Source organism: Nyctibius grandis, chromosome W, assembly GCF_013368605.1.
Source record: "Nyctibius grandis isolate bNycGra1 chromosome W, bNycGra1.pri, whole genome shotgun sequence".
NCBI lineage: Eukaryota > Metazoa > Chordata > Aves > Nyctibiiformes > Nyctibiidae > Nyctibius > Nyctibius grandis.
The window spans coordinates 5,019,981-5,034,652 of NC_090694.1; the positions used below are offsets into that span (position 1 = coordinate 5,019,981).

Genomic DNA, 14,672 nt, shown 5'->3' on the forward strand with positions numbered 1-14,672 from the left:
TGGCTCTCCAGTGCTGCAGTGGCAGAGAAAGCAGCGTGTGGCTCCCCACCAGCGCTGGCACCAAGCAGCCTGGATCCCAGTGCCCAGCAAGCACCACGAAGCACTGGGGAGAGCTCAGGGTCTGCTCCTGGGGGGGACCCACAGCCAAACGCTTGCTGCAGCCTGCCCAGCTCTCCTCCTTCCAGAGGGGCTGATCCTGCAAGATGCTCGGCATCCCTCAGCTCACGTGGACTGCAGGGAGTCGAGAGGGCAGGAAGGGGAAAGCAAGAAGCTGGATGGAGAAAATCTCTCTCTGCCTGGGACCAGCCCCTCCTACATCCCCAGGCTCCCAAAATCCACATGAGCCACTAGCTAAGGGCAGATGTGAGCAGGCTGGTGGGACCAGACCCCGACCCCTCCTGCAAAGCACCTGAGAGGCCATGTGAGCTGACTCAGAGAGCGACATCCCCAGCCCTGGCACAGCACCAGCTCTTGTAGTGCAGGCGGAATGGATCCAGCCACATGTGGCTAGTGAGGCGGCAGCCCAGGCCATGAGCAGATGTGTCATGCTGGGCTATTCCTCAGGCGATGTGGGCACCAAGTCTCGACCACAGCTGAGCGCAATACCCACAGCGCAGACAGGAGCCGGCATGGGCTCTGGGCTGGGCATGCTCACCCCACACGCAGCCTCCACCTCTCCCAAAGTCCATTATTGTAAGGTTGCACAGGAGGGCTGGGACAAAGAAAAACACCAGTTTATTACTGCAGGGTTACACGGGAGGTGAGATGACTCACGGGTGCATTATTGTGGGGTTGCAGAGATAAGCTAGGACGGCAACAGGTAGCCAGTTGTTATTGTGGGGTTGCACAGGTGTGCCAGGACACGAGCAAGGATCAATTTGTTATTGTAGGGTTGCAGAGGGGGGCTGCAACCCCGTTTATTCCTGCTGGGATGCAGAGTGGTCTGTTATTGCAGGATTGCCAGAGTGGTGCTATGTGGGTGCTGCATGCACCCAGGGCACGTGGCCCTTATCTCCGCACAGGCACCGTGCCCAGGTGGAGAGGGAAACACTTGGTCTGTCCCAGGGCTCCAGAAGTGCCAGCCCTGATGGCATCACCCAGGGTCTCCAGCATGTCCCAGGGGGACCCCAGATCACGCTTGGCCCCAGGTGCCAGGGGAGGGGAAAATTCCCAATGGGTCTTCACTAGCTGGTTTCCCGTTGCAGAGTTTCAACATGTTTTTTTCCTCCTGAAAATTTTCACTGTGATAAAATTGCAAACCAAACCCATTTCCAAATGAAAGCAGGTAGGGCAATGGAGGGATGCTGCAAAAAGGGCATGCGAACACACACAGAAAGCCATGAGGAGGAAAGAGGCTTTTCTTCGCCTTAGGGACACAAGCCTCGGGGCCAGATTTCACCCTACGTGTTCCCCATCAAATAAACCACTATAAAAATAAACCCCAAAGAAATGCCTCTTCCTGGGGCAAGGTAAACTGAGGCACGGGCAGGACCTACCTGCCTCGACTCCTCCTGGATGCTGGGAGAGGGGCAGGCAGGGTTAGCGAATGCAGGAGGTGCTGCCCCCCGAGGGCACCGGGGAGGGCTGTGCATCCTGGGGGGGGGGGTCCTCGTGCCCCGGGGGGACCCCTGTGCTCCGGGGGGCACTGTGCAACAGTACGCCCCGGGGGGACCCCGAGCCCAGCGCCCCGGGCAGAGCGGGACGGCGAGCCCCGGGGGGGACTATGCACGTCGGGAGCGCTGCGGGGAGCGGGTGCGGGGCTGGTCCGGGGCCGAGGGGCGGCTCGCAGACAGTAAGCGTCCCGGGGCGGTGGCGGCAGATTGGCAGCGTCCTGCTCCAATGGAGCAGCGGCGGCGGCCTCGGCGGCTTCGCACTGCCCGCGCTCCCGGCCCCAGCTAGCCCGGCGCGGATGCCCCGCCGCCGGCCCTGCTCCCGCTCTCGGCCCCGCTCCCGGCTCCGGCTCCGCTCCGCCGAGCGCCATGGACACATAGCCGCGGCGCCACGCAGGAAGGTAGGAAAACCTCCCCGCGCCCCCGAGGGGAACGGCTCGCCGCCGCCCCGACGCCGCGGTGAGGGGTGCGCAGCTGCGGGCAGGCTGCCGGCGCCGCGCAGGCAGGCGGCTCCGCTGGCTGTTTGCTGCTCGTACGGGGAAAGTTGTGTGTGTGTGTGTCTCCTGCAAAGTAGCTGACAGGGACTTGCCCTCCCGCTTCCCTCCGCCTGCCTGGGGGTACCCGGTGCTACCCCTCCCCCCGCCCGGCGCGCCTCCGCCTTGCCCGGAGATGCTCGGGGGATGATCGGAGTTCCCGGGGTGGGAACTTTGAGCCCCTTCCCCAGCCTCCACAGACGCCCCCCCCCCCCCCCGAATTTTCATAGAATCATAGAATATCATCGAGTCCAACTCCCTGCTCCTCGCCAGACTACCTAAAACTAGCCCCCCCCGTCTCCGGGGGGAGTTTTCTGGAGAAAGGCTAGAACAACACCAGGCAAAGTACCTCACTGGCAGGGTCCCCTCTTCTCCTGGGGGGTCCGGGGAGGGAAAAGCTGCTCTCAGTTATGGGAGGTGTGGGAAGAGGCGCTTTCCCATGCGTGGGCACTGGCAGGGCTCTGCCTGCCTTGTCCCTCCTTGCCCCAGGAGACTGTCTCAATCATGACTTCTTCATCCTCTGCCAGCCCCTGCGGGTGCTCAGCCCTGGGCTGTGTCCGCTGCCACCCTCACAGACTGGCCATGTCGTCCTCTCCAGCTGTGTCACCCCCTGGGTCCCCTCCAAGCTCTGGCTCCAGGCTGGCTAACAGTGTTAAAGGGGGGCCACGGGGCTGAGCTTGGCTCGGACAACACTGTTGGCAAACCCAGACCCCACTGTGAAGGGGCCTGGGGCTACCTTGGGAATCTCATTTTCATTGTGCCTGGTTTCCACGGGGAGAAACTCGGAGCTGCAGCAACTCACGGACGTGTTGCTATGCCCGAACCGGTGTTGGACTGACCAGTGTCAGTGGCATAGCTGGTGCCGAGCTGCCCGGGGCTGGCTGAGCACCTCCGGTGCCAGGAGGTGCCTGCTCCTTGCAGGCTGCAGCCATGTCTGGCTGCCGCGTTTGCAAGGAGGTGGGGTGTTTGCACTCTGCCTCTGTTTATATGAGGGCAGGCTGTGGTGTGGTTACACACAGGACTGCACAGAGCCCACGGCATCCCAGCCTGGCATGGGGCAGAGGAGCCTTGTGTGGAGCTGTGAGCTGGTGGAGGTCCCTCCTGGGGCAGGGACGGAGATGGGACACAGCCACAATGTCCTCCCAGCACCCACGCACCCTCTGCTCCACTGACCTGGCCCTGTTTTGAGGAGTAAAAGGGGCCATGTCTCCTCTCGGGAGAGCTGCGAACTGACCTCGGCAGCCAAAGTGGGACAGGAGCCAGGGGACAGGGGCTGAGCGGTGACGGTGGGGTTGTGCGCAGGGCTGCATGTCCCCAGCGGTGGGTGGGTGGGGAGACGTGGGGTGCGGCAGAGTGGTGGGGAGAGGTCCCTGGGGAGTGCTGATGAAGGCAGAGGCTGCCTGCAGGAAGCTGGGAGAAGAGTGGCTCCAGTTTTGCCCTGCCTCCTGCTCCATGAACTTCAGTCTTTTGGGAACCTCACGAGGAGGGGAAAACTTGACTTGATTATATCTGATAAGCCACTTTTTCCCCATCCCAGAGAGCTGTCACAGCGGCAGGGGGAGGAGGACGCTTGACCGGGTACAGGCCCTGTTTGTGAAGGATGAACGAATGACTCGCAGCGTGGCAAGTCTCCCCATTGTCTTCATCATGGCAGCAGTGGCAGTTCCCTTTTGCAGCTGCCAGGTTTATCAGAAGCAGCCATGCTGGATAGGCACCCAGGCAACCCACACCTGCATCCCCTAGCCTGCAGGTACCCAAACACAACCCAGACCTTCTTCCCCTACCCCTCTCCCTCGGCTCACCTGGGCCATCCTGAGCAGGGGAAACCATCACGGATGGGGACAGTGCGCAGCACCCTCACCTGCCATGAACTAGCTGAGCACTTGGTTCAAATGCTCCCTTTCCACTCTGCTCTTGTTCAAAGGTGACTCCAGACTCTTCATGCTCACGCAAGTCTCAACCTCCCTCTGGTTTCCTGCCAAATGCGTTCCTGGAGAGCTTATTCCCTCATGGGTTCATGCCAACATTGTGCTTTTAGTTCAAGACCTCTTCTCCCTCTCCAGTGTTTATCCTGCTGTATTTATAGTTTCCTCATGTTAAACAAGCCAAAGGATTCTTGCCTCCTCTTCTCCTGCAGGCTTGGCTCTGGAGGAAAACCCCTCACGAGATGCTTCCCACAGGAGGGGGCAAGTGCTGGCTTGTGGCTCCACTTTCCTCCCTTCAGAAAATTTGGGCACCTCTCCCAGCTTGTTTCCCCTCTTCTTGTTCAGGCGTGGGAGAGGGTGGCTCTGCCCCTGCTGAAGATGTAGCCAAGGATGGAGCTTGGATAGGATGGGAGCTCTTCCCTACGGGTGATGCACCAGGGCCTCACCAGCATTTGGGATGCTGATGCAAAGCCAGCATCAGGAATTAGCCTGTGGATGTCTGGGGTGACTTGCTGAGATGTTTAGAGAGCTTTTGTTTTTTCTAAGTGTTCCTGTGGTTACGACAGCATCGCATGTGTGAAAATCACCAAATCTCTCCAGCCGGGGATGTAGTGACCTTGCCACCTGAGTTCCTACTGGGAAACCTCTCCACACCTCCTGGTGATGGTTTTCTCCTCCCATCCAGGCTGTGAAGGTGGGGAAGGGCACAGATGCCTTGCAGTTGTGGTTGGGTCATCTTCTCCAACAGCCAGATTCCCATGGACCATTTCCATGGAAAAAGAAAAATTCCTCTGGAAATGAGAAGCAGGTTTGCAATGTTAGGGATCAGCGTGTTAATAGGAATTATTTCTCAAGTCTGACTGCTTCCCAGGTCTCTGAGTCACCCTGGCACAGGGGTGGCACGGGGTGAGCTTCAGGCTCCTTTGGATGGTCACAGCACCCCTGGAGCCCCTGGAGCATGCATCGGGCTCTCCAGTACAGGCGGAGGGAGGGTGGACGAGTAGGCTGGGCTGAAAGGTGCGACTGCCTTCTCTCCGGTGGCATGAGTCTGGAACGTGGAAAAAAAAAACCTGGCAAACATCTCCTCTGATATTTGGGGTGGGGGAGGTTCAGGAGAAGAGAGACAAGAAGTCCAACTGATTGTCAAGACCTGACTCACCTCTGTCCTAGCAGGACCATGTGCTGTGGTCACATCTGACCAGCAGAGCCTGGGCTTGCTCCAGCAGGGATCAGTCCTTGCTGAAAAAGCTTATGAGGGATTTTGGAAGGGTTTTCTGGGAGGGTCTGGCCAAGGGAAGGTCACATCAGCCGGTGCCCTGCTCGTACACGTTTCCTGAAGATGCTTTTGGAGAGGACAAATGGTCTGGAGGAACCTCGGGTGAGGGCTGATGTGGTCAGACATGGGGCTGACCTGTGCAGGTGGTGATGGCTGGGGGGACCACAGGTAAGACTGAGCATCGAACAGTGCAAGAAAGCGCCTGCTGGCAGGAGTGATTATGAAGACTGTGCAGGTCGTGGGGTTTTCAGCCGACTAGCCACCCAGGTCCTCACTGCCGACAGCTTGGTGCAAACGCATGTGGCGGTGGGGAAGAAGCAAACAGGATGTTGGGCCATGGGGAGAGGGGAGGATGCTGAAAGCGCTTTGGAAATCAAACCGGGGCTTCCCGGAGGCTGCTTGGCGCTGGTCCCCTCCTCTCAATACAGAGATGGCCGAAATAGAAACAGCCTAATAAAAACAATTACAGACCTGCAGAGATTGCCTTATAGGGAGAGGTGGAAAACTTTAGGGCTCCTTTATCTAATGAAATCCTGATGATGGAAAGAAGGTGGTTTGGGCATCTTCTGGTTTACCTGACCTCCTAAAGTGAAAACAAGGGATGCCAAGCCTTGTTGAAAAGCTGACACTGGAGATGCTCCAAGGGGAAAAGGGGAAGGGAGAAGCTGCCAGCTTCGTGGGAGCATCATCTCTGCAGCAGCTTGGGGGAGTGTCTTCAGACTTTGGCAGAAAGGGACTGCCTCCGAGTCCCGTCTCACTTTGGGGAGCCCCGAACAGGGCTTGGGGCTGCCACCTACCATCCTGCTGGCAGCCCTTCGGATATCCCCGCAGAAGAGCATGTGGGAGGCAGTGGGCTGGCATGGCACAGCTGGAGCACGTCCCCATGGGCTGGCACGGCGATGCCCGTCCAGCCATTTCCTTCGCCTTCCTGTGCTTTCACCGGCCCCTTCCTTTGGGACCAAAACCCCTGTGCACTTCATCCTGGCCAGACCGATAGCCACAGCTGGAGCCAGGGACCTCGCCAGGCCCTCTGATGAAGGTTGGCGTGGGCATCAGTGCTTGAATTCAATAACACTGCGAAAGGTGTGACTCAGCCCTCACCGTCCTGCAAAAGTAGCTAGGAAAAACCCAAAAGTGCCATCATGGAGGGTCTTTGTTGCGGGCCGGCCCAGCGCTGTGCTGGTGTTGTGACAGAGCTCCCAACAGCTGTGCTACAACAGCCCTGCAAAGTCCTCCGGGGCTGGCTTGGACGTGGTGGCCCAGCTTGGCTTTGTGAAAGCTGCTGTCACACAGGGTGCCTGGGCCAACTGGCATCTTCCCAGACTTTCTTGCAGATCTGGGGCCAGACCTGAGTCCCTGGGAAGGTCTGTGGGAGCCTCTCCTTTATTTTCCATGAGTTTTGCCTGAGGCCCCAAGGCTTAGGAAGAGCTGGTGGACTCGACCAGCTATTGCTCCATCCTTGTCTTGCAAGGGCCAACACGCAACCCCGAGGGGTTCCTCAGCGCTTTGGCTGCTTTTGATTTTTGTTTTAGCTCCCACAAGGCTCCTGGGGGGCTGTTTTGTAGCTCGTCCGAGGCTGCTCTGCCCCGTCCTGGATTTGAGTTTTGCAGCTTTATGGCTGGAGCGTGGCTGCACCTGGGGAAGCGTCCCTTTTCCCTCGGTGTCCCCGATCCCGTGCCCGGCTCTGTTCCCTCTCTCCAGCTGGTGCTGTGCCTGGGGTCCTTGCATCCCCAGCACCCAAAAAACAACTCAGTGCCTTGGACTCCATGGCTGCCACGTTCCCGCTCCTCACAGTGATGGGGGCAGGCGGTGCATGCAGAGAGCAGGATGCATGTGTCCCCCCCCGTTGCCCGCGAACACGCAGGGAGCAGCCGGCATGAACTCCAGAGGGACCAGTTTCTGGGAGCATCCTGTTGACACAGCTCTTGGTCTGCTGCACATCCCCATCCCTCCTTCCTAACCGGAGGCTGCAGCTGGGTTCTCTGGCAGCTCCGATGGCTGGGCAGTTTGCCCCGGAGATGCCTTGGAGGGCTCTGCTCAGCTGGCAAGGTGCTGAGGTTCAGACTTGGAGCTATCTGGGAGGAGGATGCTGAGATGCCTGGGCTTGGATGGAGTCTCAGCAGTGCTTGCACTGCACCTGGGATGGGTGAAGGACATAAGCAAGGCAAGGTCCATGGGGAAGATCATCTCAGTTTTCACCCCTGGGGTGCAGCTGGAAGAGTGAGACAGGTGCTGGGGCAGCGTGTCCTTCTGCGTCCCCAGCCAATGTCCCTGTGAGACGTGTCCCACCAGGTGATTAATAGTGAGCAGGTCTGGCCATGCACAGAGGATTTGTTTCCTCCAGCGCCTGGAAAGGTTCCTGAGGGCTTTTTTTTTTTTTCACTTTTTTTCCCCATCTACCAAGGGTGGAGGGACCCTGCAGCAGCATTTAACCCTCCTGGGGTGCACAGGGGACCTCAGCAGCGCTGCTGGCGATGTGGCCGCTGCATCTCTGGCAGCAGCAGCGTTTCAAGGATGGCAAAAAACGCCTCTCCACCATCCCCCACCGCAACCAGAGGAGGATGGAGCAGAGCAAGAGGCAGATTTTGTGGCCAGTTCTATGAATTTCCAATTACCCGCTTGCCTTGCCACTGCGCAAGAAGTTCCCGCATCTAATTTTTGGTGAAACAATCCATTTTTCTCAGTAATTTAATAGCGTGGGCAGGCTGCTTGCTGATGGAGAGCCAGCAGCTGGCACCGAGGAGCCTGTGTGCCGGGCTGCTGGCTGTAACCACCTTCCCCGGGCGACACAGGAATGCTGACCTAATAGAGAAGACATTTAAAGAGGAGTTTTGGAGAGCAACTTGGCTCAGATTTGGCTCGAGCGTGCACAGCTGCCAGCTGCAGCAGGGTCTCTCCGTGCCCCAGCAGGTCCCGGGGACTGGCATGGGCAGAGGGGACCTCTCCGATGGCAGCCGGGTACTGGGGCATGAGATCTCCCAGACACCCACCAACACAGCCCGGGGGGGTCGTATCATGCAGCTGCTTTTTTTTGCTGGAAAAAAAGGCTGTTTCGGAGAGGCCAGTGCATGTTGTGAGCTGAGGCTGGGTTCAGCGCCGGTCTGTGGCTCTCCCAGGGCTGGAAAAGCCATGGCATTTCGCTCTGAAATTTTCCAAATGAAATGTTTTGATTTTTTTTTTTTTTAATTTTATTTTATTCCCCACCCCAAGGTAATGTTTGGAAGCCAAAATTAGCTCAATTTAACTTGAACCTTTTAAAAAAAGTAAAACCACTGAAAACTAAACAAGGCCTATCATTTAGAACAAAATGTTTTGGTTTTCATTTTCGTTTTGGCACGAAAAACTCCAACATTTTTTTTTTTTTCCTCTAGATCCACCAACAATATTATTTTTTTTTTCCCTCCTGGTTGTTTCCCAAGACCAATGTTGTGCACTGTGGCTGGGGGACAGGCGAGCCCTGGTGCCATCCCCAGTGGGACGGGTGTCCCAGGGCGGGTGCTTCCCCATGGAGGCCAGAGGGGTTTTGCAAAGGCAAGCGGGAGCCGCTCTCCCCGCTGCCAGCACTGACTCAGTTGGGAGCTCCTTGTGGAAAGGGGAGGCCCCCCGGGTGTGGGATTTGAGTCTGTCTCAGCTCCCCTGGAGCGGTGTGAGCCCCAGGGCTGAGCCCCACTGGTACCCAGGCTGGGCACGGCCATGCCGCGGGTGCTGTGCCCTGCTGCTGAACATCCCTGCCGGGAAGTACGAGCTCTGGTATTGCCTTCTCCCATTGTTTATTCAGGTTTAAAATTAATCTACCCCCAACCTGTGCCATCACTGTCACCTCTGGGTGAGATCTCCCACCGGGACTGAGATGCCAGGGGGTTCTGGGCGATGGTGGAGCACCCACTCTCGCTGTCAGTGTGCCAGCCCCTGGCAAAGGCACCTCCTGCTGTAAATCAGGGAATGGTTAATCCTCTGGTACAAGCTGCCAGAAGGCTGGGTGCCCGGATCCGGCATCTCCAGGCTGGGTGAGGTGTGGCTGCAATGCCTCCATCCAGGGCAGGAGCCTGTGTGCTGGAGCTGGCGATCATCCCCCAGCTTTGACCCTCCTCCATCGCCTGCCATCCCAGCCCTGCATTCTCCATCCTTTACCAAATCTCAGCTCTGCCCCAGCCTCGCTGGGACATCCCCAGGCTGTCAGCCAGGAAGGGAGTGGGGAAGGGATGATGGGGGGCAGTGCTGGGGCCAGCCCTGGCCCAGAAGCGAGTGCCCGACTCATCCACCACCTGATTTTATTTTATTCCCCTCTCTCAGTGCCTTGCTGCATACCACAGCCGTGCTTTTTATAGTCCCCAGCAGCCTCGACGTGCTCCCGGCCAGCTCCTCACCGCGGCCCTGCTCACTTGGTACCAGCCCCACAGTCTCCGGAGTCCCAATAGCGGTTCAGCAAGAGGAGAGCATGGGCTGTGGAGGAAGGCAGATAATTAAACCCTAACCTGGAGCCACACTCCCGTGCCAGTGGAGGTGTTTAAAGAGCTGCATTAGTCGCCCCTGTCACAACCAACGCGTGCTGCGTACCAGGTCAGAGGTGAGCTGCGGTGGCCCGTCCTTCACCATCCCCTCCAGTGCTGCCCAGGGGTGTTTCCAGCCCACGAGAGCTGCCAGCTCCTTCCATGAAAACACAGCCAGTTTGCTCTGCCATGGGGGGTGTCAGCGGCCCCATCACCACCCCCAGTCACCCCCCCAGACCCTGACCGGGTTGCACTGCTATGAGAGAGGTTAGAGGGAGGTTAGAGGTTCCTGCCCGCTCCCCAGGAGTGCTTTTATGAGCACCTGGGGCTTGCTGCCATGTTTCCACATCCCGCAGCCATTCCCGTGGCTGGGATGCTGCTACACTGTCCAGACAGCAGCTCCCAGCTTGCTTGCCGGGGTGTTATTCATTCGGGCCACGGCTGGGGATGGAGTGTGCCCGGGGTCCCCATGCACCGTGGGGACAGGGAGCTCAGTGAGCCTGCGCTTTTGGGATGCTGCCAGGGAAAAGGCAGAGGGATGGAGAGAGGGATGGATGGAGGGGCTTCTGGACTCACAGCCCACCATCCCCCTCCTCACTGCTGCCTGGAGAGGGGGCAGAGGGCAGTGGCAAAGCCAGATGTGTGCCGGGCATCTCCAGCCGAGTAGGTGGGGCTGGGACAGGGAGGGCCACCTTTGCCAGGCTGATGCCCGCAGCTGCTCCCTGACCTCCTGGCCACAGCTTTTTGGGGCTGGGCACGGCAGCACAGAGGCAGAGGAGATGCTGTGGGGAGGCATCATCCCATTTCGGGGATGGATTTGGGGAGATGTCGCAAGGAGAGGGCTTCTGTGGAGGTTTGCGGGTCCCTGGGGATAGCGGGAGACCCCAAGGTGCCGGGGAGCCACTGGAGCGGGGACCCTGCAACGTCTTCTTGCTCTGTGCGGGCGCCGGGGGCGTCGGGTGCCCAGGGCTAATTTTAAACCCCAGCTGAAACACTGGCTGGCTTGTTTTGCCTCCAGCAAGAAGGCAGGGAGAGGCCAGGCGGTGAAATACCAGTGGTTCTGCCATGGGGCTGCTGCCAAGCAGCTGGGGCCAGGCAGCCTTGCCTGCACACAAGCAGGGCAGCAGGCAGAGGAAGGCAGGGAGCTCCAAGGGCATGGAGGAAGGGATGTGCAGGGGTGGGTTTTCCAGAAGTGCCAGCTGAAATTTTTATCAAGTGCAGGTGGCTGCAGGGGTGGGCTTCCAAATCTGCTACCACCCAAAGGCGCTGGGCTTCACCCCATGACAGTTGGGGTCTTGCCAGCAGCACCCCAGTCCTTGGGCAAGCCAGGGGTGGGGGGGGGGCTGCGGGAAGGGGGAGCCACTCGCAGCTGCTGGCCAGGTGCTGAGCATGCACGTGCTGGGAGAGGGGAAAGCCTGAGAGACTTGTTCTGAAACAAGGCTGCCCTTTTATTCTCCTTTATGACTGCATTTTAATATCTACAAACACCCCTCCCTCCCTGGGCCACTGCCGGCGGAGCCCGTATCGCCTGAGCCTGGCCTGATGAGAAACCATCCCCAGGGATGGGTGCAGCATGGCATCCCCTCCTGCTCTGTCTGCCCATGTGGTGAGCAGGCGGACACCGAGAAGGCATCACTGTTGCAAACTGCCTTCCCGGTGCTCGGTGTGCTGCCAGCTGCTCCTCCGAGGAGCTCTGGCAGCTGCTTCGCCCTCCATCCCCCCGCCGGCTGGCAGAGTGGAGAGGCCTACAAAGGGGATGCTGCTGTGCATGGGCTTGCCCTGCTGTCCCCTGGTGCACCCAAGCCCTTTGCACTAGCATTGCTGTCTCGGGGCAATAGTAACTGTAGCAGCAGTTTAAAATATAAAAATCAGGATCTGGCCTCACCAGGACCTGCTGGCTCCCTTCAGGTGATGGGCTGGGGGGGTTGTGCAGGCTGAGACATGCCTCGACTCCCCTTCAGCAAGTGTGCCAGGTGGGAGGGTTTCCCTGTGCATGGGGGGGTTTTGGGGCGCGGCAGCTGCTGGTCCTGGTGAAGGGAACTGGGTGCCTCTGTCTGGAGCTGGGGGCTGTGCAGAGGGCAGCTCTAGTGTTTTGCGAAGGATTTCAGAGCTGCCTTGGCCTCCAATCAGAGCAGGCTGCAACAGCAACATTTCGAAATTCTTTTGGATGAGGAAAATTCCATGGGCAGCCCCCCTCTGGAGAAAGTTTGGGATGGCTGAAATGTTTGGAGTAAGAGGCTGCTTGCTTTTGTTTACTTTGAACTATAACATTGCGGGGGGGGAACCCCAAAAGGAAAAAAGAGACAATAGGAGCCTATAAACAGAGCTGGCTCGGAGTGAGGCCAGGACATCTCTCCAGCATCATGGAAGGAGATGTGTCAACATGCTCACCATGTTGCCCTGCTTCCCTCCACTCGGATATACTTGCACTTAATCTTTCAGGAGAACTTGGTTGTTTTTTTTTTATTTTCCCCCAGCAGAAAACAAGCCAGATGGTGTTTTTCCAACCTTCTCAACTCAGGCAGGGCACAGCTCCCATTCCCTGGCCCTGCTCTGCAGCCCCCAGCCTCGGTAGTGGGCTTCTGCCCCAGCTTTTGCTCACTTCTTGCCGCTTCTCCACCTCTCCTTTTGGCTTGGGGACTGCTGTCTGTTGACCTAGTGTGAGGCAGGGGGCACAGATGCTGCCTCAGTGAGGTGTTTCCCTAGCCTCCAACCCTGCCACGTGCCTTGTATCCTGCTGCATCCCCTGGGATGTCTCCCCTTAGCAAAGCAGGAAGGGTTGCCTCCAAGCTTGGAGAAGACGAGCCACGGTTTTCCCACTGGGTGCCAGAGCCCGGCACTGGCATCCCCACATTGTACGTTGCCGGGGGGGGGTCTACAACTGCCATCTTCCCCCCACGCAGGGACACCACCGGTGGGCTGCAAAGGATTAATGGGCCACCCTTTGGTGGTGGCTTTATTTGGCTGCCCAGGTGGCCCTTGATGACACCTGAAATCCCTCTCTGGCCCAAAAGGGATTTTGTTTTGCAAAAAGAGTGACAGTAAATTGCTAGCTAGGGGAGCATTTGTACCACAGTAGGGCGAGCTGGGCAAGCTGTTTATTTTGGCCCTGACGCCCTGCAGCGTTTTGGCTGACCCAGGCACCTTTGTGCCTCAGGGATGGAGCTGAACCCTCAGGCATTGGCCGGCTTTGGAGCATGGGGAGGGATGCAGGGAGCACCAGGCAGGAGGATGCTGCGGGACCCCTCTCCTGCCTGGGCTTCCCGGCTCCAGTTCATCAGGAGCATTGGGAGGAGCTGGGCTTGCATGGGATGCTCACATATATGTACATATATATATGTCCATGCCCTACATATATGGATGCATATGCTCTTCTATCACAGCTCCAGGGCCAACTTCTGGGGAGGTTTGTTCTGAGGGGTGCAGATGCTCCTGGGGCGGGGTGTGAAATGCCAGGGTGCAGGCTGATGGGAGCAAAAAAAAAAATCCCAAATCCCAAACACTTGGAAAAGCCTTTCCTGCCCTATTCTAATCACAGGGTGGCCCAACTCCCTGCTGACGGGTTCTGCCGTGCCTGTCCCCATCCCACAGCCCTATGTCAAGGACAGAGGGGATGCAGCCCCCCCCCCCCATGACTCCAGCTGCAGCATTGGTGGGTTTCTTTACAGCCAGGATATTATTTTTAGAAATTTTTCCGGTGTGTGGCTTTGGGGGAGGGGAGCATGGGAATGTGGACGGGGAGAGGGGGGACCCCTTCTCTCCCTGCCTCCGAATGTAACACTGCCAGCTGGTGGGGCGTCGGGGCTGCTGGCTGCTAAGAGCCCTCACTGGCCCTTGCAGATGCCTCCAGTTACAACCTGGAGCCAGAGGCTTCTCCTTCCTGTGGGCTGGGGCAGCGTCAGGCAGAAATTGGGGTGTTGGGGTGGGAGTTTCCCAGACGGGGTAAGAGAAAAGCCTGCCCTGCCACCATGCTGAGGCATGGGGTGGGCCCCTGGCCCCTCAGCACCAGGTCCTGCTAGGGGCCGCCAGCCCCGTGGGGATGGCGGGGAGGGGCGGGGGGGAGGGGGGGGGTTGTATGGGTTGTATGGGGATTTGCCTTGTGCCTGTCTGTGGAGATGAACCAGTTCCCTGGGTGGTGCTGGGGTTAACCCTGTGTTTGGGCTGAGCTGGGTTTAACTCCACATTTGGGTTGAGCTGGGGTTAACACCACTCCTGGGCTACATTGGGTTTAGCACCAGCACCACATTTGGACTGCATAACCCTGTGTTTGGGCTGTGCTAGGGTTAACCCCATGTTTGGGCTGTATAACCCCACATTTGGGCTGAACTAGGGTTAACCCCACATTTGGGTTGAGCTGGGTTTAATCCCACATTTGGGCTGAGCTGAGATTAACCCCACTTCTGGTCTATACTGGGTTTAACCCCATGTTTGGGCTGCACTGGATTTAACCCCAAGTTTGGAGTGTGCTGGATTTAATCACACTCCTGAGATGAGCGGGGTTTAATCCCACCTTTGGGCTGCACTGGGTTAAGCTCCACACTGGGACTGTACTGGATGTAGCCCTGCACGTGGGCTGCTTGGGGTTTAGCCCCGTGTTCAGGCTGCAAGGTGGTTATTGGACTGCAGCAGCCTCACAGGGAAAGGCTGTGACTGGTTTTACTGGTTTAGTTGGGGTAATTCCAGCAGTGGGTGCTGGGGTCGCAGTGGGTGCAGGTGTGCGTGTGTGTGTGTGCTGACTCAGCTCAGCCCAGCAGGCATGGGGGCCCATGGATGCTCAGCACCCCAACGAAGGGGTGCAGAGGAAAGCAGCCCTTTTTGAGGTCCCCAAGGCACGGGAG

The 14,672-nt window shown here is 58.3% G+C and overlaps 1 pseudogene; it reads left to right on the top strand.

The window, feature by feature from the left end:
- The first annotated feature begins 1,515 nt into the window (after positions 1 to 1,515).
- The window catches only part of LOC137675651 (interleukin-11 receptor subunit alpha-like), a 36,784-nt pseudogene continuing 23,627 nt past the window's right edge, over positions 1,516 to 14,672 (top strand).